Consider the following 25388-nt stretch of genomic DNA (forward strand, 5'->3'; position numbering starts at 1 on the left):
AAAATAAACATTAAAAATTAAAAAAAAAGGATGCTGGGGCTCCCCTCACAAATTTATTTCTTACAGTCTTGATGAAAGGTACATATTCTGGACACTCCCAGAGTGAGTGAGTGTGTCTTAAAAGACAAGTCCATTCCAATCTCCATAAGTCTTTGAGGCCCTTCTTCTACATTAAACTAGGCATGTCCAGCATTTCCAACTTGCTCACTGTGGGCCACCATTTGGTCCATGTTTCAGCCAACCAGCCAAAGAAACTGTTCAAGCCCTTTCTAACTCCCCAAGCTGCATAATTCAATACAGAATTTCTGCTTACTGAGAAATTAATAAATTCAACCTGATATAGTTTTATGTTCCTTTCTCTATTATCCCACACCCTCAACGTCCATTTCCATACATGTTCTCTAGATTTCTGTTTGTATAAATTAGAAAGTTTAAATATTTGGGAGGGGGAAGTGTAGCACACCTCTTATGAGTCGTACTTGTACCTTACTTTTAGGGGCCTTCTGAGGTTTGAGTCAAGTTATAGGTCTAGAAGCAAAGAGAGATTGTAGCGGTTGGTCCTGAGGAGACTAAACATTGTCTTGTATGACAATTGCCTCAAGAGAGGCCATTACAGTTTTCTCAGTCAGGATTAATCCCCTCAGGGGTAAAGAGTTCTCTTCTATTGGGGGTAGAGAGGCCTCATTCTTTATGGGTGGAGGGGCTGCTTCCACCAGCAAAGAAGTTTCATCAGAATTTAGGGGCTCAATGGCCCCAGCATCATCAAAGTGTTCCCACATTCCAACTTTCAGGATCCCATCCCTTCCCAAGCCAGTACCTCACTTTAATGCTAGACACTCCATGAAGCTGGGAGTTCAACTTGCATTGTTATTCAGTCAATTGCAGTCTAAAGTTCTGTGTTTGATTTTCAGCAATTTCAGCCCTGCTGCTACAGGAGATAAGGGTCTCCTTCAGGACATACGTTGAAGCTTTCAGGTCATTTGTGTGGTGTTTAATATTTGGCTAGTTCATTCTTTAATTTGACAAATACCTATTGAATGTTAGCTGTGTTCCAGCTAGGCATATGGCATGCTTCAGTGAACAGAGAAACAATGATGCTTTTTGTGGAACTGACATTCTAGTATATAAGCGAATGGTTAATAGAGGTTTGGGTTTATTTAAGTTTATTCCAAAATAAAAACCTACTACTTCAAACTGACATTTCTTGCATACCCATGCCTAAGAAGCAGATACGACTTAACGTAAACTTATAGACACAACACCATCAAATTGTTACTCAAATGAGACTCAAGCTTGGCAGGCTGTCAGGAGTTTCATTCCTATCAATAAACAGTGTCTGGAACTTATCTATTGCCCCAAGCCTGCTGTGGAGTGAGCCTGTATAAACGACTGTGTGGCCACCAATGTTAAGCTCCTTGGTCCCAATTCTAACCCTACTGTATACGTAGACTCTTGCCTCTGTTCTGTGTTTGGACTTCACTCTCTGCTGGTAATGGATTCCAGCCCCGAACCCTGGCCAAATTGTCTGGGCTTGGAAAGCTGACTGGTCTTGCCAGCCCCCTCTCTCTGGGGGATCTGGATCCTATCCCAATGTTCTGCTGTCTGCAGTCCACTGACTAAGGCCCTCTTATAACTGAGACAACCCTTCCCACTCCAAACATAAAACTGTCATTTATTGGATAATAACACTTCCCATTTAACCAATTTCTGGTGTCATGCTCTCACCTGGCATATTTGAGATGATGACTATCAACATTAAGCTGGACTGGACTCAGGTTTTGTGTGTCCCCTTAGAAGCTGAAATTGGGGGGAATTTTATTGTCCTATTATCAGGCTGGCCCTGTCCCTACTTGGTTTACCTCCCTCTCTCTTATAGGTCTATAGCTGGGGTTCTCTTCTGAATCTGCTGCCAAGACCGATCAGATCACAACACAAAGAGCGGGACTTTTCAGCATTCTGTAGAGTCTGCTTTTCTAAAGTGCTTTAGACTTTAATGACTCTTAATCATAGTTATAGGTAACATCTTATACTTTCTGTAGTAGATTAGGCCACCTGGAAAAGAATCATTTTCAAAAATTGTCTAAGATTCAGATGCTGCACCAAATGTTTATGCCTTTTGCAAGCAGTATGGTCCTATTCCAACATATCATGCAGAGTGCAGATCGGTGTTCCTTTTAACTTCAACAGTGATAAATATTTATTAAACCTCCACTATGTTCATGGCACCACACCAAGTGCTGCTATAACTATTTTTCCTTTCCAGGAAAAATAAATTCAAATATGGACTAAAAAGCCCAAACTCATGAAACTGGACTGACTTTGTTTCTTAAAAATTGAACATATTGCAGCTGTGTGCTTAAACCTGATTTAAACGGGATGAAGACATAAACATGATTATTGTTGGGCATACAATACTGTCTGAATAAGTAGACCAAGTGAAAACTTCCTCTAAAAACTATAGCACATGTATGTGACGATGGTAGTTAACTTAAACATTCTTCTGCTGTTCTGTGACATGGCCAATTCAGAGTGTCTTGGCATTAATCTTAAAGACATTTAAAGATGCTCTCTTTTCCCCACTCTTTTTCTTTTTCTTTTTTTTTTTTTGTAAATGTTAGCATTTATTTATTTTTGAGACAGGGAGAGACAGAGCATGAACAGGGGAGGGTCAGAGAGAGGGAGACACAGAATCCGAAACCGGCTCCAGGCTCTGAGCTGTCAGCACAGAGCCCGACGCGGGGCTCGAACTCACGAACCGCGAGATCATGACCTGAGCCGAAGTCGGCCGCTTAACCGACTGAGCCACCCAGGCGCCCCTCCCCACTCTTTTTCTATGAAAGTACATGTGAACCTTACTTGCAATAAAAATCTCATAATATTTTATTTCTTTTTAATGTACGATTTCTGTCAAATGCTGTGTGGAATAAATCAGCACTGACTTTTCAGATTCCAATGCTGTTCCAGAGTTCTAGCAGCTGTGACACATATTTACATTTTCTAATACCCTTACTATTAAGGAGATAAATGCAGAGACAGAATTTTTGTGTATGTATAAATATAAGCTTGGCCAATTGTGTCACTAACAAACTTCCTTCAGAAGGCTTCCAATGTTGAATTTTAATTATATGCTTGAACAAGTAAGACTTTGGGATTTTGGTTTTGAAATACTTATTAGTAGAAAACATATTGAAATGTTGGATGTTCCAGATAAGTCTCTTTAATGATTTTGCATATCTGTGTCATGTTTGAGTTAGAAATATCATTACTATTTTGATTTTATACATCTGTGAACCTAAAAACCTGCAGGACTAACTGTCCAGGAAAAATTAGTACTTGTTGCTCAAGTACTAATAAATGATCCAAGTTTTATGTAATTCTCACTATTTCAACATATTCTCTTCAGTATTTTGCTCTGTAAGACTTTCTGACCTCGTCATTTATGGTTAAAGATAATATTTTACAGATCAAAACATAGGTACCTTGTGGAGGAAGGCAAATATCTTGAATAGTGCCAGAAGCAAGTAGTGGTAAATAGTATTACACAACAAACCTTTTTACAGATTAGTGAACTAAAACTCTTACGGTTAAAGATAACTGCCACAGATTAGCAGCAGTTCCTAGTTTCATTAACAATTCTCCATTTTTAATAAATGCCCTGCTTTACCCATGATTTTGTGGATAAGAAGTTAGTTGAGAAAGTTGCTCATTCCTCTATAATCACTTTTATTTAGTGATGTTAATTTGTGAATAATTTTCTTGTTTGTTGAGGCATGTGCCATGAAGTTCAGATGCAGGCTACTCTTTGTCCAAGAAAACTAATTAGTTGAAAGAGAATGGGTTGTAATTATCAGAGGTGATACCAGCAAATATTTTTTCAACTTTATGTAAAACAAACTTTATAACAGTTAATTACATCACAGAATTTTTTAGTAGGAGCTGTAAGCACTAACAATAAGCATTTAGTGAGTGCTTGCTATATGTTGATACTTTTGCTATGCTCATTATATACTTTATTTCATTTAATTCTCCCAAGAGTCCTATGAAGTATGTGCCATTATACTTTATTTTAATGTCACTGAATCTGATATTGCAAAGAAAAGTTTGTGCCTAAGGACAGATAGCTACCAGGTGGGTGTTGGGAATCCTGGGCTGGGTAATCGGACTAAACTTCCTTTGCTACAATAACATTTTGTAAGTGTCTTTTACACAAGGATGTCTTATCTTCCTTGTAAGCTCATTGAAGGGAAAGACTATCTGTTGCTATTATGCTATAAACAAAATGTCTTATAAATTCCTTGATATAGCTTTGCTGTTGAGGAGTGCAAACATTCATTCAAAAATTATTATTAAGCATCTACTTTGTGCCAAGTTCTATTGCAGTAGCTGGAGATACAGTGGTGAACCAGAAAAACAAGGTCTTTATTCTTATACAGCTTAAATTCTAGTTTCTGGGATAGGGTGTGAATAGGGGGTAAAGTGAGAAACACATCAGTTAATGTCAATCTGCCATAAGTTATTCTACTACAGTGATTGTCACATAGTCGGGTCTGGACATGCATTACACATCTGCTTCATGCTGGGACCATTAGTCCCTCAAAATTTTAACCTTAATGAAGAACATGAGTAAACAGCAGCTCTAAGTTTACACAGAAGAGCACCAATTAAAAATGTGGCTCATGGGGGCACGTGGATGGCTCTGTCAGTTGGGCATCTGACTTCGGGTCAGGTCATGATCTGATGGTTCATGAGTTCAAGCCCTGCTGTCAGCGCAGAGCCAGTTTTGATCCTCTGTCTCCCTCTCTCTCTGCCCTCCCCCTGCTCACTTTCACTCTTCTCTCTCAAAAACAAAAATAAACATTAAAAAAATATATGGCTTACGTGTTCTGACTTTCAGTTCAGAGATATGCCATTTTAAAGGACAATTTGGGGTGCCTGGGTGGCTTAGTCGGTTAAGCGTCCGACCTCAGCTCAAGTCATGACCTCACAGTTAGTGAGTTCAAGCCCCGCATCAGGCTCTGTGCTGACAGCTCAGAGCCTGGAGTCTGCTTCGGATTCTGTGTCTCCCTCTCTCTCTCTGACCCTCCCCCACTCACACTCTGTCTCTGTCTCTCTCCAGAGAATAAATAAACATTAAAAAAAATTTTTTAAAGGGCAATTAACTTGCATAAAGCATTTATTTTTGCCATTAAGTCTTTATGGCATTATACTAATGTTATTAGTTTTAAATAAGAAAGCACTATATTTATTTTACTAATGCACATTAGTAAGTATGCATGATTAGAGATATTTTTATATGCTGTATTAAATGTAAGTTCCTTTGTTTTATTTATTATGAATATTATGGAATATTTGAAAATAGTTTAAGTTCTTTGCTTTAAAAAAACCACATTACAAAATTAAACATTCAGAGTAAATCTCTTATCTTCAGTTATTTATATTTTTAAAGAGTCCTGTATAAAGATTTCTTCTCTGGTTTGCTAAGTACCTTTAATATATTCATTCATTCAACAAATATATTATGAAGTCACAGCAGTGGAGAAAACAGGCAAAACTATTGCCTTCAAGGAGCTTAATTTCTTATGTGAGAGAGAGAAAAATAAATAAAGTATTACATTACAAAATATGCTTAAGGGTAACAAGTCCTATGGAGTGGAATGAAGCAGGAAAGGGGGCAGAGAGTGCTAGAAACAACTGGAATTTTAAATATTTGGATATTGTATTTCTTCAATTTTTGAATTAATAAAATATAGGCCTTCTACACTATTTTCTGTCTACCATCCCACCTCCCCATGGAGATATATTTCTTGTGCCCCAGGAGGCTGACCCCTGTAGAATGTTTCACTAGGGACCCTCTCCACCACCACTTCCCCTCCCTGGCTTCCAGCTGGGCTCAGCCAATTGGCTACATGGCAGGAGATAAGAAAGCAGGAGGAGAGAAAGGTAGGAGTATTTATCCCACCCTTCCCAATTTCATCATAGTTCTAGCAGTGGCTGTGTTCCTTTACCACCACAGCTTATCACTGGTCAATCTGTATCTAGAGTTGCACCTCTTACCAGTCTCTCTATCTTTGCACTTCAGGTTTAAAGGCTTGGTAATGGTGTCTCACTTTTGCCAGCCTCTTCGTACTTAACCTACCCTTCTTGGTACATTTAATCCTGCCCACGTATTGGTAAACAGCCCTTTCATTAAACTCACTGGAGTAAAAACGCTTTGGAATGTACCATCTTCTTTTTTTTTTTTTTTTTTTTTTTTTATGCTCCTGAGAGCTCCTGAACTATTTCAAAAGAGATATAGCACAAACTGTTGGAAATAAAGCCTTTCAAAAACTTTTATATTGCGCATCACAGCATTACATTCAATAGCAAATAAATTACAAACAACTCATACAACCATAAAACAAATTATTAACAAATGAGATTACATTAACATGAGAAAATATTATTCATCTCTACAGTGAGACTTATGAAGAAAACGTAGGAACAGAAACAGAGTATTTGAAAAAAAAAAAAAAGAAACAGAGTATTTGAGGTGGGGTGAAGACCCATGTCAAGGAGCTTTGTTCTTATGTTTTCTTCTGGGAGTTTCATGGTTTCAGGTCTTCTATTTGTATTTAGTCCATTTTGGAATTAATTTTTGTGAGTAGTGTGAGATATGGGTCCAGTTTCATTCTTTTACATGTGAATATCCGATTATCCCAACTCCAGTTATTGAAGAGACTGTCTTGTCTTCATTGAGCATTCTTGGTGGCCTTGTCAAATATTCATTGACCATGTATGCTTGGGTTTATTTCTGTGCTCTCAGTTCTGGTCTACTGGTCTGTTTGTTTTTATGCCAGTACCATACTGCTTTGATGACAATAGCTTGAAATTAGGAAGTTTCTTACCTCCTGCTTTGTTCTTCTTTTTCACTATTTCTTTGGCTATTTCGGGGATCTTTTGGGGTTCCATATAAATTTTAGAAGTGTTTTTTTTTCTACGTTTGTAAAAAATGCCATTGGAATCTTGATAAGGATTGAATTGAATCTATAGATAGCTTTTAGCAGTGTTGACATTTTAACAATATTAATTCTTCCAATCCACAGATACAAAATACCTTGTCATTTGTGTCTTTCTCAGTTTGTTTCACCAATGTCTTGTACTTTGCAGTGTACAGATCTTCCACCTCCTTAGTTAAATTTATTCCCTCAAATTTTATTATTTTTTATGCTATTACAAATGGGATCAATTTCTTTATTTCTTTTTCAGAAATTTTGTTGTAGTGTACAGAAATGGTACTGATTTTGTATATTATGTATTCTACAACTTTACTAAATCATTGATTAGATCTAACAGTTTTTTGTTTGAGTCTTTAAGATTTTCTTTATATCATATCATAAAATCATATAATCTGCAAATAAAGACAATTTTACTTCCTCCTATCCAGTTCTGGTATCTTTTCTTTCTTTTGCTTGCTTAATTGCTTAGCTAAGACTTCCAGTACTATGATAGATAGGAGTAACAATAGTGGGCACCCTTATCTTGTTCCTGATCTTAGAGGCTAAACTTTCATCCTTTCACCATTGAATATGATGTTAGCTGTGGGCTTGTCATATATGGACTTCGTCACGTTGAGATGTGTTCCTTCTATGCCTAATCCGTTAAGAGTTTTTATCATGAGTAGATGTTGAATTTTACAGATACTTTTTCTGCATTTACGGAGGTGATCATATTCTTTTCTGTCATTCTATTAACATGATATAACGCATTGATTTGCATATGTTGAACCAGCCTTGCATCTCAGGGATAAATTCCACTTGATCATAGTGAATGATTCTTTTAATGCGCTGCTGAATTCTGTTTGCTAGTATTTTATTGGGATTTTTTTTTGTCTCTACATTTATCAGGAATATTGGCTTAGAGTTGTGGGTGGTTTTTTTTGTTGTTTTGTTTTGTTTTGTTTTGTTTTTTTCTTTATTAGTGTCCTCTTCTGGTTTTGGTATCAGGATAATGTTGTCCTAGTAAAATAAGTTTGGGAGCATTCCCTCTTCTTTACTTTTTGGAAGAGTTTGAGAAGAATTGGTATTAATTCTTCTCTAAATGATTTGGTGAAATACACCAGTGAAGCCATCTGGTCCTGGGCTTTTCTTAGTTGGGATATTTTGATTACTGATTCAATCTTCTCACTAGTAATTGGTCTATTCAGATTTTTTTTTTTTATTTATTCCTGATTCAGTCTTGGTAAATTGTATGTTTGTAAGAATTTTTCCATTTCTTCTCAGTTGTCCATTTTGTTTGTTCATAGTTGTTTATAGTAGTCTCTTATGATTCTTTGAATTTCTGTGGTATCAGTTGTCATTTTTCTTACACTTTAATTCTAAAACTTAGCTATAATTATTAACAGACCTGGACTTGCAAGGTTGAAACACAGTTTTTGTAAAATAGAAAATTTAATTTTACGTATAGTTTCCAATGGTTTGTAATCAAGGCACACTCTCCCAAACAAACAATCTGCTTTATTTTTTGTAAATTTTTAAATGTTTATTTATTTTTGAGAGAGAAAGAGAGAGAGAGAGAGAGCACGGGCAGGGGAGGGGCAGGGAGAGAGGGAGACATAGAATCTGAAGCAGGCTCCAGGCTCTGAGTTGTCAGCACAGAGCCAGATACAGGGCTCAAGCTCACAGACTATGAGATCATGACCTGAGCTGAAGTTGGATGCTTAACTGACTGAGCCACCAGCGCCTCGAACAATCAGCTTTAGAACTGAGTATAAACAAAAGAAATCGTGTTAACATCTAGACAGCTATATTAGGTAACCTGGTTCTTAGTCTTTCAATGTGTGTTCATCAGCCTTTATTTCTATTGACCTATCTTCTAGTATATTCACATTTCAGATTTCCATTTAGTACATTCAGAGTCTGAAGACTGATATCTGACTGGATTTCAAGGAGAAAAAACTAAAAAGAAACTAAAAAGGAAAAACTAAAAAGGAACTTTATTTCAGATTTCTTAATCAAGAATTTACAGACAAATCTGATTCTTGAGGAAATACTCGTAAGAGGGAATTCTGAAAAGTGATATTCCAGAGTATGTGGAAAATAGATATATTCTGATGAAGTGCCAGTGTTGAAAGTCCAAGTGCTTATGCTCCAATGACCACAACCCTAGATCTGGTTGTTTGATGTTTTAATTCAATTCACTTTTAGTTGTTTTGCTTTTCATTCAACAACAAAGTGCAGCATTATATTTTGGGGGGTAATATTCTAATATTTTCCTAAGTGTGGGATAATGAGTTTATCATCTCCATCAGTTGTCACTCATGAGGTGTCCAGAATCATCAAACACCAGTTGTCATACCTTTGATGTTGAAGGAATGCTGGTTTACTTTAGTAGACATTGGACCAGGTGACTAATCAATATTACGAATCTCTAATTGCAGTGAGCCACAGAAACCTATTTCTCCTTGTTACAATGATCTCTATGAATGGAGTGATTTATCATATAAGTGATAAGGGGATGCACTGATGAAATGTGCATGTTTTATTTTAATGCTACAGAACCAAACAGGGGGCTGTTTTTCTTAGTCACTATTTTCTGATGTTTTTAGCAAGCTTACTTATTTTGCTGTTCACTCTTTATGTTGCTACAAATTCCCAAGCAATCAAGATGCATTTTTTCCTACTGAACATGTATTCCCCCAAAGGTGACCAATTTTAACAAAATTTATTTATTTTTTTTAATTTATTTTGAGAGAGAGAGAGAAGGGGCAGAGAGAGAGAGAGGCAGAGAGAATTCCAAGCATGGTCCTGCACTGTCAGTGCAGAGCTCCACATGGGACTTGATCTCATGAACTGTGAGACCATGACATGAGCAGAAATCAAGAGTCAGACACTTAACCGACTGAACTACCCAAGCACCCCTAGACAAATTTCTTTTAATGCAAATCCAGTTAAATTTTTTTCTATAAAATCATTCATTCATACCAGTTAATACATGTTATGGATTTCTTTGTAGTTTTAACTAGGCGCCAAATTGCAATATACAAATCTACATAAATGATGTAGGGTAGAGCTAAAAATTACAATGCTTCGTTGCCAGCTATGTGACCTTATAATAAGCCTAATCATATCAATGTTAATTATTAAGTATGAAGATGATTCCTTTAATTTATTTTTTCTATTAGTTCATGCCTGGTAGTTTAGCTCTAATTATCCATAATCTCTTCTCAAACTCCCTTGTGATCAGATCCCTTGTAGAGGACCATCAAATAATGAATGGGCTGTTGAAAGGTTCCTTTCTACCCAATGGATAGAAGATTCTATGATGTCTTAATATACTTAATACTTTATTTAAATCACTCCTGGTGTGTGATTTATATATAGATCAGCTCTCTTGAATATATAACTGAATACAGTTATTAACAGGGCATTTCCAGGTCCTATTGGGTCTCAACAGGACCTACAAAGAAAACTTGTCTCAGATTCCACTCTGGGACTGCTTTATTATGAACTACTAATAAATTACCCCACAAGAGGTCACCAAAGCTCCAGTTTTTTATGGAGTATGAGTTCATGACTTTTTGGCCTCACAAAAGAATTGAAAAAGATTTTGTTCCCTGGTTTTCTGCTTACTCAGTAGGCAGATCTGTCAGTCTACTCCATCTAGACACGAAGGTAAGTAACAGAATTAGGGCTTAGTTAGGGCCAAAGCAATTTATGGACATTTGTAGCCTTCTGTTGTATGGGCCAACTATTATAAGGATATCCATAGTTTGGACTTTAGAAAAATGGTTCCTTAACATAATTTATATGTGAGAAGAAAGGAAAAGACAACACAGGCACCTTCTAACCTCAGTAACTAAGCTCCTTTAGCTCCTTTATCCATAAATTAGACCCTCGTAAAGACACATTAGCACTTTTAGGCCTTTGGTTTATATTCCACATTCTTGTACACACCAGAATGATAGAAGAGAGATCATATAAAAGAGGCTTGTGCACAGGGTGCCTGGGTGGCTCCGTCGATTAAGTGTCCCGCTCTTTTTTTTTTTTAATTTTTTTTTAATATTTATTTATTTTTGAGACAGAGAGAGAGCATGAACAGGGGAGGGTCAGAGAGAGAGAGAGACACAGAATCTGAAACAGGCTCCAGGCTCTGAGCTGTCAGCACCGAGCCTGATGCGGGGCTTGAACTCACAGACTGCGAGATCATGACCTGAGCCGAAGTCGGACGCTTAACCGACTGAGCCACCCAGGCACCCCAAGTGTCCCACTCTTGATTTCAGCTCAGGTCATGATCTCACAGTCCTGAGATCGAACCCTGTATGTGACTCAGTGCCGAGTGTGAAACCTGCTTGAGATTCTCTCTGTCTCTCTCTTTTTGCCCCTCCTCTGCTTGATTGTGTGTGCATACTCTCTCAAAAAAAAGTAAATAAATATTAGAAAAAAAATAAAAGAGGCTTGCTTGCAATAAATAACTGCTTGGGGAATATTGAATTAAGAAATACTAGAAGTACTCTCAGTGATGGAAAATTGCTAGATCTAACTACTTGTTGGGAAGATTTTTAGAAGTAAGTAGATTTCTGTGAAGAATCTTTAAGAAAAGCTTCAATTTTCTTTATAGCAAACATGAATATTAATTTTTTAATGTTTATTTATTTTTGAGAGAAAGAGAGAGAGAGAGCACTAGCACATGTGAGTTGGGAGGGTCAGAGAGAGAGAGACACAGAATCTGAAGCTGTCTCCAGGCTCTGAGCTGTTAGCACAGAGCCCGACGCGGGGCTCGAACCCATGAACCGTGAGACCATGACCTGAGCCAAAGTCTGATGCTTAACCAACTGAGCCACCCAGACATCTCTACAGCAAACATGAATATTAAAAGAAATTTGAAATTATGAATTAGGAAAAAGTTAGGTTTTTAAAAATTTTTTTAAATGTTTATTTTTTGAGAGAGAGAGAGAGAGAGAGAGAGAGAGAGAGAATGAGCAGGGAGGGGCAGAGAGAGAGGGAGACACAGAATCCGAAGCATGCTCCAGGCTGAGTTGTCAGCACAGAGCCTGACATGGGGCTCAAACCCACAAACCATGAGATCATGACCTGAGCCAAGTCAGACACTTAACCGACTGAGCTACCAGGTGCCCCAAAGTTAGTTTTAAATTTGAGGATATTTTCCCCCACTCTTAGAAGCATTCCCCCAACCCTTATAAACATATTACCTTAACATAAAAATAGTGTTATTTGATTTCTCCACTCCCTAGATCTTAGAATAAATAGTGTTACTTTTAGAAGCCTTGTGCAGTAAAATTATTGGCTGTATGTCTACTTAGCTGGGGTCACTAGTTGCATTTAAAAAAAAAATTTTTTTTTTAACGTTTATTTATTTTTGAGACAGAGAGAGACAGAGCATGAACGGGGGAGGGGCAGAGAGAGAGGGAGACACAGAATCGGAAGCAGGCTCCAGGCTCTGAGCCATCAGCCCAGAGCCCGACGCGGGGCTCGAACTCACGGACCGCGAGATCGTGACCTGAGCTGAAGTCAGACGCTTAACTGACTGAGCCACCCAGGCGCCCCTCTAGTTGCATTTTTTAATGAGTTCTATTACATAGGGGCAGAGGGTACAGACAGAACCTTCTCTTATTTTTTCACTTTTCTTCTTGAAATGGGGAATATTTAACTTGAAATATTGTGATTTAAACATATACAAAAAGAAGTTTTATTGTTATGAATCAAGTGTTTGAACATTCTCATGCTTTCATATGAATAAAGAGTATTAAAATTACAAAGAATATTAGAATAGTAAGGATGGAAAGACCTGTAAAGATCCCAACCCTATCAACATAAAGAGGTTTAGACAAGATGATTTCTAAGGTCCTTTCAAGTCTGAAAATGTATGGACTTTATTTAAATTCTCACATTTTGGACTATAAAATGTCCATTTCGACTCCAATGAGAATGTTTTGGGTGGAGGGCTTTTCTTTTTTGAATTGTGATCTTATGCCTCATAGTTTGGGAGCTAAAAATCAGAACATGAAAATCTAATTTTCTACAGTTACTGAGATTCTGCATGATTTCCTCAGCAGTATTTATTTAATATATATTTTCAACTTCCATGTTAATGAACATACTGTTTCATTAAGTGCTTTTGTAATATGTTAACATGTTAAACATGTTCATTTTCTTTTGAAGGTGGGAGACTCTTGTATCAGAGATGCTCATGAACTAAAAGGCCCAAGTGACTAATAATATAAGGACACTGAATTTCTATTTGATTTGAGTCATTACTCAGCAAAAAAAGGAGAAATGAAATGTAGGCTAGTCAGGAGAGTGGGAATGAAGGAGTAAACCAGTCCTACTATATGAAAAGGCAAATTATAGTTATAAGAATCTCAAAGAATCACACAGTAAGCCATTTTGGTATCACTGCTATCTATTTCTCCATCCTAGGCTAGTGTTAGCTGATTAGCACTGGTTGTCCCCAATTTACTAGCTGTAAGCCCTAGGTAGGCACTGCTAGAGAACATTTCAAATATGTGTGTTACAAATAAGTGTGAGTCACCAACTCCTGGCCCAGCTGAAATGACACAGTCGGGAGAGGATTAGGATTGCATCAGCACTGCATGAACTTTACCTCATGCCTGACATTGGATTCTGTGCTTAGGACAAAGGCTTTCCTAGTTCTTACACAAAAGTAACAGTACATTTGAGAAAAAGGGACAAGAATATGGACCACAATATAGTTGCATCCATGCTAAGGCGTGCATTGTTTTTTTAACAGTTTTATATCTTTGAAATCAGGTTGCATGTTACAAATGCTGTTGGCAAGGTGATAGTCATAAGTAGTCTTGGTTTGTATGGGTGCAAACTGGATCACAGCTGTTCATATTGCCTTCCCTTCACCGATATGTACATTGTTGATACAGCATGAGTTGAGCTAATTACCCTTTATAGTGCTTTTAAAGATGACACTATAATTCACCATTAGATTGAAAAGTTCTAGCCTTGGTAGAAAGGCTAGAAACAGTGCAGTGGGGTGTCTTTTTGGTATTAGTAAAATAAAATATTTATCATTGGAGGGGTGACCCCCTTTCTTATTGTCTTGCCAATTAATAAGATGCTTGAAGGATCCTAAGAAAGGAAAATACAAGTTTTTTAAATTGTGTAAGGTGTTGTGACTGAGATATAGGCAAAGGATTGTCTGTCATTTTGCTATAACACGTGTGGTCTCCAGACAAAGACCATCAGCATCACCTGGGAACTTGTGAGAAATTTAGAATCTCAGGCCCGATCCAGACTTACAAAGTCAGAATCTGCATTTTAAGAAAATTTTCAGGTGATTCATATGCACATTAAAGTCTGAGAAATACCACTATCACAGGATAAGCACTTAACTGAAGGCAGGAGAAATTGCCAAATCCCTTTGAAAAGATGAAAGAAGTTTTTTAAAACAACAAGGAGTTGATGTGATCAATCCATTCATCATGCAGGGCTGTCATTCAAGTGTCAAAAACCAATATCGGAAACTTTTGCTGGGTTTGAACAGCAACTGCTTAACTTTCTGTGGCAAGTCAATGGAGGAAAAATTGAGACTATTAGTAGGTTAAATAAGAAGTGCTCACAAAACCCTGGGCTCTTTGATAGATCTCAAAATTGCACCAAAAGAATTCTTTCAATATGTATGAAATGAAAATTCTAAGTTATAAGAAAGCATTGTTATAATTGTATTGACAGCTTGTTTTGTTCCTTAGTGTTCCGTGAAATAATGTATCTCCTAATTGATGGTATCTTAGACTTAATGAAAAGCAGTATAACACAGTGTGCTAAGTGCTATAATAGCAAGGAACAGAGAATTCTTTGGAGCAAACAGGAGACCATATCTCTCTCATAAGCAAGGAAGGTGTATTGCCTTGAACAAAAGTTAGGCAGGTAAAGAAGAGAATGGAGTGAAGTGCACTGAAGAGAGGGGAGTGTTCCAAGGCAACAAGGCAGCTTGTCAAGAAGCAGATAGAGAAATGGAACCAGGTTTTTATCTGGGGCAGGGAAGCAGACAGAGATTGCTGGATTTGTAGCTTTGCCTTAGCTGCGGTGTTACAGAGCAAAGGCAAAGGTAAGTACCTCCGAACTTCAAACGTAGTTTTGGTAGCTTACAACTCCTTTTCCCACAGGGAGAATGGACCTTGCTTGGGGCCAGTTTTCCGTTGAATTAGGTTTAGGGACAAAGGTTGCTTTGTCCTTGGATTTTCCTGAATGAGTTTGGCCCGAATTTAAGGAATGGAACATTAGTTTTGATGGCTAGAGGTGAGGTTCTCAATCCTGTCTGCATATTTTAATCACTCCAATGATGTCTGAACCTCACTCACTGAAATTCTGAGTTAACTGCCTGGGGAAGGAGCGTAAGTATTGGCATTTTTTGCCCTCTCCCCCCTTGATACTATTAGGTAGCTTATCTTAAAACCACAGGCTTAGGGGTCAGAGTGAGTTTGGGTTAGAGGAGCAGCTGGTCAGCAATATACATGAACTTCAGGGACCGTAAGTTTGCAAAGGAAGTGAAGCATCATTCAAACCTTTGCCCTTTAGGGGAAATTGAAGCTGACTTTCTGCCATTATCTTGTGAGCCTCAGGAGTAACCAAACATCTTTGAACATCTTGGAACCCTAGGATAACCGATCTCTTTTCTGGCATTATGTGGGTGTTTGGGGTGTAAAAGCTTTCCCTTTCAGGCTCCCAGATATGTACTTTTCAGGGCAGCCATTAAGGTGGTGCTGCTGAGCTAGTCATATTTCACCTTGGAAATGCTGCTGGAGGCAGTGGTGCTGTCTTTTCCTTTCTTTCCACCGAGTGTAAAGCTCTTAGAAGGTCAAAGAAAATAGCCTAAAGTTGGTGTCCGTGTATTTGTTCAGAGAATTTAAGCTCAAAGAAGGCGTATGCACACTGGATAAGAAGGCGGACACTCATCCATGATGAAAGTATACTGGTGGCATCTCTGCTACCTCTTAACACAAATATGATTCATAGCGAATAACCTTGCTCAGTCCCAGCAGTGAGAAAGGCATCTGAATGGGGAGCTTAAGTGAATGTACACAAGGCTAGCAGTAGACATTTGAACCAAAGTGTAGTAGGAACATGTTCTAGATAAAAGAAGTGGTGGGTTTGCAGAAGTTGAAGGTAACATTATGCAATAGGTCACAGACAGCACTGTTCTCTCAATACTTTGTGTGCAATGCCAGGGGGTGTCAGCCAGGGCTCCCCCGATAATGTCTACTCACACAGGAGCCATCTTGGGGCAGTGAGTGTCTGAGCTATAACTGTACTTGCCTTTGTTCTGCAAAGCTGTGTGATGCTTTACTGTGTTACAAGCTGGGCTTGCCTGCTTGAAGACCAGAGTTTTGTAGTCCAACCGGTGGAATGTTCTTTGCTTGAGAGTGGAGGCTGAGGCACCTAGATTATGACAGCAGCCTCTTCATTGGTCTCTCTGCCTCTGCCTTTGCCCCTCAAGATTCTATTCTCAATACAATAGTCAAAATGATCACTTAACAGAGTGAGTCAAATCATGTTTTCTCTACTCAAAACCCTCAATGGCACCCTTTACTCAGAGTAAAAATCAAAGTTGGTACCATGGCCTCCAAGGCCCTTTGTGATTTCTGTTCCCTCTCCTACCATTTTCTGACTTCATCTCCTCTTACTTGCCTCCTCATTCACACAACTCCAGGCAACCTAATCTCCTTAAAGGCTAGTCACACTCCTGCCCCTGAACTTGCTAGCGTTTTTCCTTAAAATGCTATTTCCCTGGATTTTTGGAGAGCTCACTCCCTTTTCTCTTTCAAATCTTTGCCTGAATGTCATCTTTATGATACACTTTCCTTGACCACCTATTTAAAACAGCCACCAACAGGGGCACCTGGGTGGCTCAGTTGGTTAAGCGACTGAATTCTGCTCAGGTTGTAATCTCGCAGTCTGTGAGTTCGAGCCCCACGTCAGGCTCTGTGCTGACAGCTCAGAGCCTGGAGCCTGTTTTGAATTCTGTGTGTCTCTTTCTCTGACCCTCCCTTGTTCATGCTCTGTCTCTCCCTGTCTCAAAAATAAATGAAAAAAAAAAAAACGTTAAAATTTTTTTTAAAACGGCCACCAACATTCCCTCTTTTCCCTGTTTTATTTTTCTGTTTTCTCTATTTATTTTTAATTAATTAATAAGATCTAGGAAAGCAAGTTTTTTTTTTCCCCATTTTTTCCTCTTCTTTTTGTTCTTTTTCCCCAGAGCCTAGAAGAATGGGTGGTGAACAATAATTAGCTCCTTGTTGAATAAATGAAAGGACATATGGGCTACCCCCAAACCATATGATTTGTTGGTGTCAGTAACACTGGGAACCGGGCACTGACTGTGTGGTCCATATTCCAAATGTGTAGAGCTACCCTGACTGGTGACTTGCTTTTCTTGTTGATGCCACAGGAAATAGAGTCATTTGGGCACTGCCTCCTGGCAACTCTAGTGGTGGGTGAAAGGGGTTAGGAGTTGGAGGTGGGCAATTTGTTATGCTTCTAGCATCAGGATGAGTTATTTGAGTTCAGTGCGCAGCACCCCTTTAAGGCCTTGGGGTCTAAAATCATAAAGCATCCTGGTACCAGGGTGAACATTTATTGTGTTTGTTGCTCAGCACTCACTACCCTAATTTGCTTTGAGGGACTGACTTTTCCCTTACTCTCAGTCCACGTGCTCAAGTCTTGTGCATACCCTACAGCAGAGGTTGGCAAACTGTTGCCCATGGGCCAAATCCTACATGCTGCCCATTTTATAAAATGTGCGCTAAGAATGGTATTTACGTTATTAAATGGTTGCAAGAAATCCAAAGAAGAATAATATTTCATGATATGTGAAAATTATACAAAATTTCAAATTCAGTGTTCATAAATAAAGTTTTATGGTAATGCTGCCATACTCATTCGTTTATATGTGGCTACTTTTGTGCTACAATGGCCGAATAGTTGTGAGTGGTTGTGACAGAGGTAGTGTGTCCTATAGAGTCAAAAATATTTACTCTCTGACTCTACAGAAAAAGTTTGCTGACCCTAACCTAGACTATCAGTGTATGATTCTATTCCCATGATTGCAGTGTCTATTTCAGCATAAAACCCAGAATTAAACATCTGGACCTTTGTTTGAGCTTTTGAGGAAGATGGCTGCCCCCTCTGCTGCCTCTGAGGATGTGAGGAACCATCAAGCAAGTCCCAAAGGATGAGGTCCTAATCAAGTTTGTCTGAAACTATTCTAGCTCTGGAATCTTCAGCCATGTGATTCAATATATTCTTTTTAATCTTGTATTAGCTACAATTGGTTTTTGTTGCTTGTAGCCAAAGAAACTTAACTGATAAGGTCATTTGTGTTGTTCTTGTTTTAAGAATATTGTGTTATTACTTGGTGCATAAATATTCCTGACTGTCAGGTCTGTATTGTGTATTGTACTGCCTTTCTTTGCTACATGTGGTGCTTCTGACTTGCATTCAACATTGTCTGATGCTGCTATCATGACCCTGCTTTCTTTTCATTTACATTTGCCAGATAAGTCTGTTGAGTCTTCTGTTTTCAACTTTACTGAGTTACTCACTTTGTTTCAAACTTTGCTTTTCAGTACAGCATGTCTTATTATGAGATCCTGTCTGATTCTTTTTTTACCTTTCCTTTTATTTTTTTAAAAGGATGTACATTCTTTGATTATTAGTGGGTCCTTTTATACAGTAAAATAGTATACACAGAGTATTATTTAGACTGTAAATGAATCGTGCATGTTAAGCAATGTTTATCAGTTCATCCCCCCGGGCCTTCATGCTCTCTCACACCAACCTTCCTACTGGATGGGCCATACCCCTTTGTACCTTGTCATGGTCAGTAAAGTCCATGAGCTGACCTGTGACCACCATTGCCACAGTAGTTCGATCTCAGTTCTACATTCAAATGCATTCATTGCTCATGGCTGTTAACTTTTGCCACAGCTTCTTCTTCCTTTCATTGATTGGCTAAAGTTTGTTTCTTTAAGAAGTATTTATAGGACTGTATTTCCTAATTCATCCATGTTTGCAATGTCTGATGTTGGTCTCTTTGTGCCTGCAAAACACTCTGACTATAAAAATCTCTGGAGTGCATGATCTTTTTCCTGATGACAGCACATTTCTCCATCATCTGCCAGCATTGTATTGTGGCTGTGGGAAAATTGAAGCCTACTGGATTTATACTCCTCATAGACACCTCCTCATAGATTCTTTATTTTTGAAGTTTAATACCTTTACCAGGAAACAGACTTCACCAGTTTGATTAGTTGCATGTTCATTTCCTGAAATATAATGTCATCTTTGAATTGGTGAATTCCAATCTGTATTGAAAAAATGATTTTTGAATTATATTTTGAAACTTTTTTGTGTCTTACTGTTTTCTTCTTCAGAGGCACCAAATAAGTATGTATTTGAATTCCTTTGTCGTCTATCATTTTAATTTTCTCTCTAGTCCTTTTAAACTCTTTGGGTTTTGCTCATGTTCTCAAGCTTGCCCTTCATGACCTGGATTTTGTTTTCTCCATTCTCCTTTCTGTTGCTTCCAAATGTGATAGTCTTTCATTTTTGTGATAGTCTTCTTTTTAGCTCACTGATACCCAGGAGGACTATTCAAAGTCTTCACCAGCTTCATGGCAATATATCTGAGGTGTGTGTTGTGGGTTTAAGTCTATTTTGGGGGGGTCATATATCTTTCTTATCTTTTTTAGAGTGTTATTGCTTCAGCCCCATGCATGTCTCTCCTCCTTTTTTGTATTATGACTGATTTATGAATGAGGAAGTTTCTTCTCCTGAGCAATTAACAATTAATAGTGGTACTACTTTCACCCCAATATCTCTCTGATTATTTACAATGGTTTACATGCATTCTCAACAGGAAAATCCTTTCATTGAATGAGTTCTAAACTTACTTTCTTCATTAAAAGAACAAGCTGGATAGGGGCACCTGGGTGACTCAGTTGGTTAAATGTCCAACTCTTGATTTTGGCTCAGGTCATGATCTCACAGTTGGTGGGATCAAGCCCCACATTGGGCTCTGCATTGGTGGCATGGAGCCTGCTTGGGATCCTCTCTCTCCCTCTATCTCTCTGACCCGCTCCCCGCTTGCACTCTCTCTTTCTCTCTGTCTCTCAAAATAAATTTAAGAAATTGTTTTTTAAATCTTTAAGAAAAGGAAAAGAAGAAAAAGAAGTTGGATAGAACTTGTATTTATGTTTTTAGTTTTTAGTTTAATTTCTCTTGTTCAGAACGGAGCTTTAGTCTTTTCTCTGGTTATAAAATAGAACCTCATAGGAAGTATGAAACAACATAGGAAGCATAAAGAAGAAGGTAAGAATCACCTATAATTTCACCACTTAGAGATCATCATTATTTTGTTGTATATCAGTTTATAATTTTTAAAGCATTTAAATTTATATAGCATACATATGTTGCTATATATAGCATATATACACACATACACAGAAAAAATGGTACCCATTTGTGTATATACGTATGTGTGTGAGGGCATAATACGTATATTTAGTGTATATACACACAAACAGAAAGAAAAGTGTACTTATACTGTAAATATATAATAAAGGGATCTAACTTTATTTTCCCCTAATGGTTAGCCCCAAGGTTCCCAAACTATACACTAAAGTTCTCTAGGACACTATAGCAAACTCACAGGGTATCCCTGGAATGTTTTTACTCTTAAGGAAAATGCAGTTGTGAACCGAATAAAGGAAAACTCATATAAAATGGAGTTGGGAGGCCAGAAAGGGGAGCTCTCACACCCTACCACTCCCCATCAATTGCAGACCCAAAAGAAAAAGATTTACCTTGTCTACTTCTCTGGCAACAAAGTCAGCCAATAAGAAAATACCACAACTCAGCCAATGAGAAACTGTCTGAACTCTTACTTTTCTCTAATGAACTTTCATTCAAAGCAGTCCCTCTGAATTTCCTCCTTTTTTCTGTGAAGTAACATTCTTTATTCTCCAGGTTTGTCATACCTTGTATGTGATGAATTGCAATTCCTGTGCTATGCGTGAATAGACCCATTTTGCTGGTAATATAACTGGCTGTTTTATTTTTAAGGTGGACGCAGGGGTAATGATATGTCTTGGATACATCATGAAGTACTAGACTGAGGCAGTTCACAAGTCTGACTTTAGACTGAGCTATATTCCTTGTAATGACATCTTTTTTGCAAAACTGGGTTGATGCAGTTAAAAGTATGTAGTACTCTGTGAAAATCAGTGTGAGACAGGAAATTGTGGGTGACAGTGTCCACTCTGGTTCTAAGGTTTGAGAAGTATGCAGTTGCCAATACCAAGCACATCCCATTAATAGTAATTAAGAGTGAAATAAAAATATTTATTTCAATTTATGTATGTATATTTTTTCAAGCACTGAAATTTATGCATCAATCAAATGTGTAATAGAATAAGCATATTTTCAGACTTCCACAGTCTCAAAATATTTACCTCTCAAAATATTTATACCCTTTCTCAGAAACCCACTGGAGGATATGATACTTGAAAATGAGGGAATAAATCAAGAAAGAGGATCTGGAGAACAGGGGATTTATCATAGAAAAGCAGCAAAGGGAATTCCCAGTATAATGACAAGTTGCTAAATTAAATCTTTTATTCATTTTTCTGTTGGTCTTTTCATATTGACTTGAAGAAGTCTTAATTAATTAAGGAGATTAACCTTTTGTCATTTTGTGGGTTATTTCTCTAAATTGCTTTTGTCTTTTGATTTTGTCTGTATTTTTTTAAGCTTTGCTACACAGAAATCTAACAATTTTATGTGATCAAATTGATTAATCTAAATATAATTTAAACTCTCAGATCCTATGATTGTAAGTTATAAAAGAAACCACTGTGGGGGTGCCTGGGTGGCTCAATCGGTTAAATGTCCAACTCTGATTTCAGCTCAGGTCAATATCCCAGGGTTGTGGGATTGAGCTCCATGCTCAGCGCGGAGACTGCTTAGGAGTCTCTCTCTCTTTCTCTCTCTCTCTTCCTCTGTCCCTCCCCCACTGTCTCCCTCTCTCTCTCAAAAAAAAAAAAAAAGAAAAGAAAAAAGAAACCACTGTGGAGTAAGAATAGGGTGCAGGTAGCACAGATGAAAGAATTCAGGATTTCAGTCCAGAACATATGGATTACAGGTAACATAAAGTAGTGTTATGGTTATAGAATTTAAGCCAGTTGCTTGATTGCTTTGGATTTTAGGTTTGTTATCTACAAATTAATATCTGTTAAGCTCCTTCCAATTCTGTGCATTGATCAATTTCAACTTAATGTAATGGGAAGCTTTTGACAACAAATTTAAATTGGCTCTTGGAAAAATATTAGAATCCACCACCAACAAAAATTTCAGATTCAAACCATGAGACTAAGTATTATAAAATCTGAAAACATGCTGATTAAACTCATACAATAATTTAAATTGACTGCTGCTCAAAAGACACTGAGGAAGGAAAAGACATGTCCTCCTTTGGGCTGTGGTCTAGTTATCCAGTGATTGTGGGAATGGCAGATAGGGCATATAGAGGCCGGGACATGCAAACTGGTTTCAACCAAGCTTTTCACTGACAAAGAGGAAACAGATGGGAACTTACTAAAACTCCACCTGTAGTGGAGTTTGTGCTTTGAACACAAACATTTTCTTCTTGTTTTTTGTTCTGAGAGTGACAACTCATTTACAAAAGATGAAGTAACTGGAGAGCTCTGAAACTCACTGACAGTCTGCAAGGAACGTTCCTCACTCTTTAGTTCAGGCAAAAGATGGGGAAGGAGTGGGCAATAAAGAGGAGTTCACTGCTGTTGCAACTTTTTCTCTTTCTTTCTAAATTGCCACCACACATAACTTTTTCTTATTTTTATTTATGTGGTCCTATACAATACTATGATCAGGATGCATCTTTCATTAGCATTATCTGCAAACAGGAATGACACATTGCATGCATTTGTTCTGATATGGTACTAACTTTTTACCTTTAAATAAGTAAAAGTGCTTCTCAGCCAATTTGAATTTTGCATTTATTTTGTCCAGAATATAATCAGTGGAACAAATCTTTCATCTCTGCTCTAGATTCCTTTTGTTTTTCATGTTTTCTACTGCTGGTTCGTTCTTATTCTTGCATGTATATAGTGATAAAAGCATCACAGCCATATAATTTGTGAAGATCTCATTTGGTCTTGTTGAACATTACACAGTCAAAATAATTTCATTAGTATCTGAGATAAAATGATATAAATTTCAGGTCTCAGTCAGGATATATGGATAGGAATCAAATGAGCTTGAAAATCTGTTAACATTTGCACACGTTTGAGACATCCATTTGGTCAATATAAGGTAGCTGGTATAGCAGACTAAATGGAGTAAATGCATTGGGTTTTTAGGTTGTTTGGAATCATCTTAGATGAATTCCAAATGAAAAAAAAATCCATATGCATTAAAAACAAACTAAAATTACTAAGTATTAGAGGACATGTATTCATAATCATTGTAAAACTTTTAATAATCATTTTGTGGCCACATTAGGCTAACCATTTCAAAATGCCAGGCACATTTTTATTATAAACATAATGCAAAATGTTACAAACTATTGAGATATAGAGAAGAGTACAGGGCCACACCTTAGCATACCATTGTGTAAATTTTACCATCCATCCTCATGGACTTTTGTCTTATGCAGATTTTTACATAGCAATATTTACCTGTATTTAGTAGTCTATCAAGTGCATTTTTACGTTTGCTATATTTTGACATTATTTGTGATAGACATAGCAACACTCTGTTTGTACTGTAACTTGCTTAAATAGTGCTCATTTGTTGAATAGTTCCCCATTTTTCTATTAAAATATCACTAGTATAAATGTATATTTATAAATATATATATAAATAATCAGGTTTTTACCCGTTTTTAATTATATTTTTAGGAAGCATAATAACCAAGTTAAAATGTGTAATATTTTCTGTGGTTCTTGACTTATATAGCCAAATTGCTCAAAAAAATGATTATGCATTTTTAGAGTGCAATTAACAATGTCTGAATTTGCCAGTTTCACTGTACCACCACCAAAATAAAGAAACCAATTCCATGGATTTAATAGTACTTTTCTGTGTTTTGTTTTAAACTGATGGCCTTTGCAGAGTAGGTCCAGTGCTGTTGTAGAAATTCAGTTGTGGTTAGAGAGAATGGAGCAAGAGATCCAAGGCTTTCCTGGTGGTGTTTAGCAGTAAAAGGCAAGGCAAGTGTGAGGTCAAAGTTTTTTAACTGGGTGTGGAGTGGAGTGTGAAAACATTTCTATTAAAAAACCCAGAGTTTTTCTCTGACTTTTTGGATTTTGGTTTTAAAGTTTGGCCTGTTTGATTTTTTTATTATGGGTTTGTTGGAAGTGAAAAAACAATCTCTATCACCTGCCACTTTAATAAAAAATGTATTACTTTTGTCCCCACAATCACTGTTTTGTGCATGGTAATGGAAGATTAGGTTTCATGTGCACTTAATCTGAACTTACCTGTGATCTCTGGCAGCCACAGCTCTCCAGCATGGGAAACCCGGCAAGTGATTCTTAGCACTCTCTGGTAAGGAGGCAACTTTTGAATTGAAAGTCTGGCTTTGGAAACTCCAGGAGGTTTTTTTTTTTTTTTTTTGAAGCACTTTTTATAATTTTTGGTACTTGGAAGGCCTAAGACTTCAAACAGCCTTAGGCCATTTGGCCATTGGTCAATTAGAGCAAGTGATTCAACTGCTTCTGCAGTTGGCAGTGGGGAAGACAGAGCAGCCTGGCCAGGGACTTACCGTACTGTGGGCATGAAGGAAAGTCTGCGACCAGCTGCCACCTATGAAAGGGGTGTACATGTGTGTGTGTGTGCGTGTAAGTGGGTGTGCATGTGTGTGTACACAGTGGCAAGGGAAGTAATGGGGTTTGGAATCCCATTTGTTGTCTAAGTAATATTGGCCAAACAATATAGCCCTGCTTTTTGCTTTTAATCTTTAGCTGGAAGACCTCTTATTTTCTGTGTTGGTTGAAAACTAGGACTGTTTCCCTGGTTACTGAGTCTACTAACTGGGGCAAAGTATAAGGTGAACATGCCATCCTTTGCATTAATTAGAGCAAAGACCCAGTCTCTGTGTGGGGTGCATGCATATGCCTGTGTTCAGCATTTGAAATAGGTGTGCTGGACCACGAACAGGGACATGGGCTTGAGTGTTTTTGTTTCTAGAGATTGAAGGAGTTTACTTTCTGCTTTAAGCAGGGTTACAACCTGTGGGGAAAGAGCTGGTAGAACCAGAGAGGATGAGGACCAGGAGACAGAGAGAATGGCTAATGGAACAGGCTCCTGGTAGATAGCTTATTCATTCACAAAGATACAGCT

At 37.7% G+C, this 25388-nt stretch overlaps 1 protein-coding gene and 1 pseudogene across 1 annotated transcript in view; one reads left to right on the forward strand and one right to left on the reverse strand.

Annotated features, from left to right (window-relative positions):
* Positions 1 to 17729, reverse strand: part of LOC131515485 (forkhead box protein K2-like) — a 28066-nt pseudogene extending 10337 nt beyond the window's left edge.
* PDE7B (phosphodiesterase 7B) overlaps positions 1 to 25388 on the forward strand; it is a 584524-nt gene that overhangs the window by 10461 nt on the left and 548675 nt on the right. The gene's annotated exons all lie outside the window — the stretch shown is intronic.

This window comes from Neofelis nebulosa, chromosome 6 (assembly GCF_028018385.1).
Source record: "Neofelis nebulosa isolate mNeoNeb1 chromosome 6, mNeoNeb1.pri, whole genome shotgun sequence".
Classification (NCBI taxonomy): domain Eukaryota; kingdom Metazoa; phylum Chordata; class Mammalia; order Carnivora; family Felidae; genus Neofelis; species Neofelis nebulosa.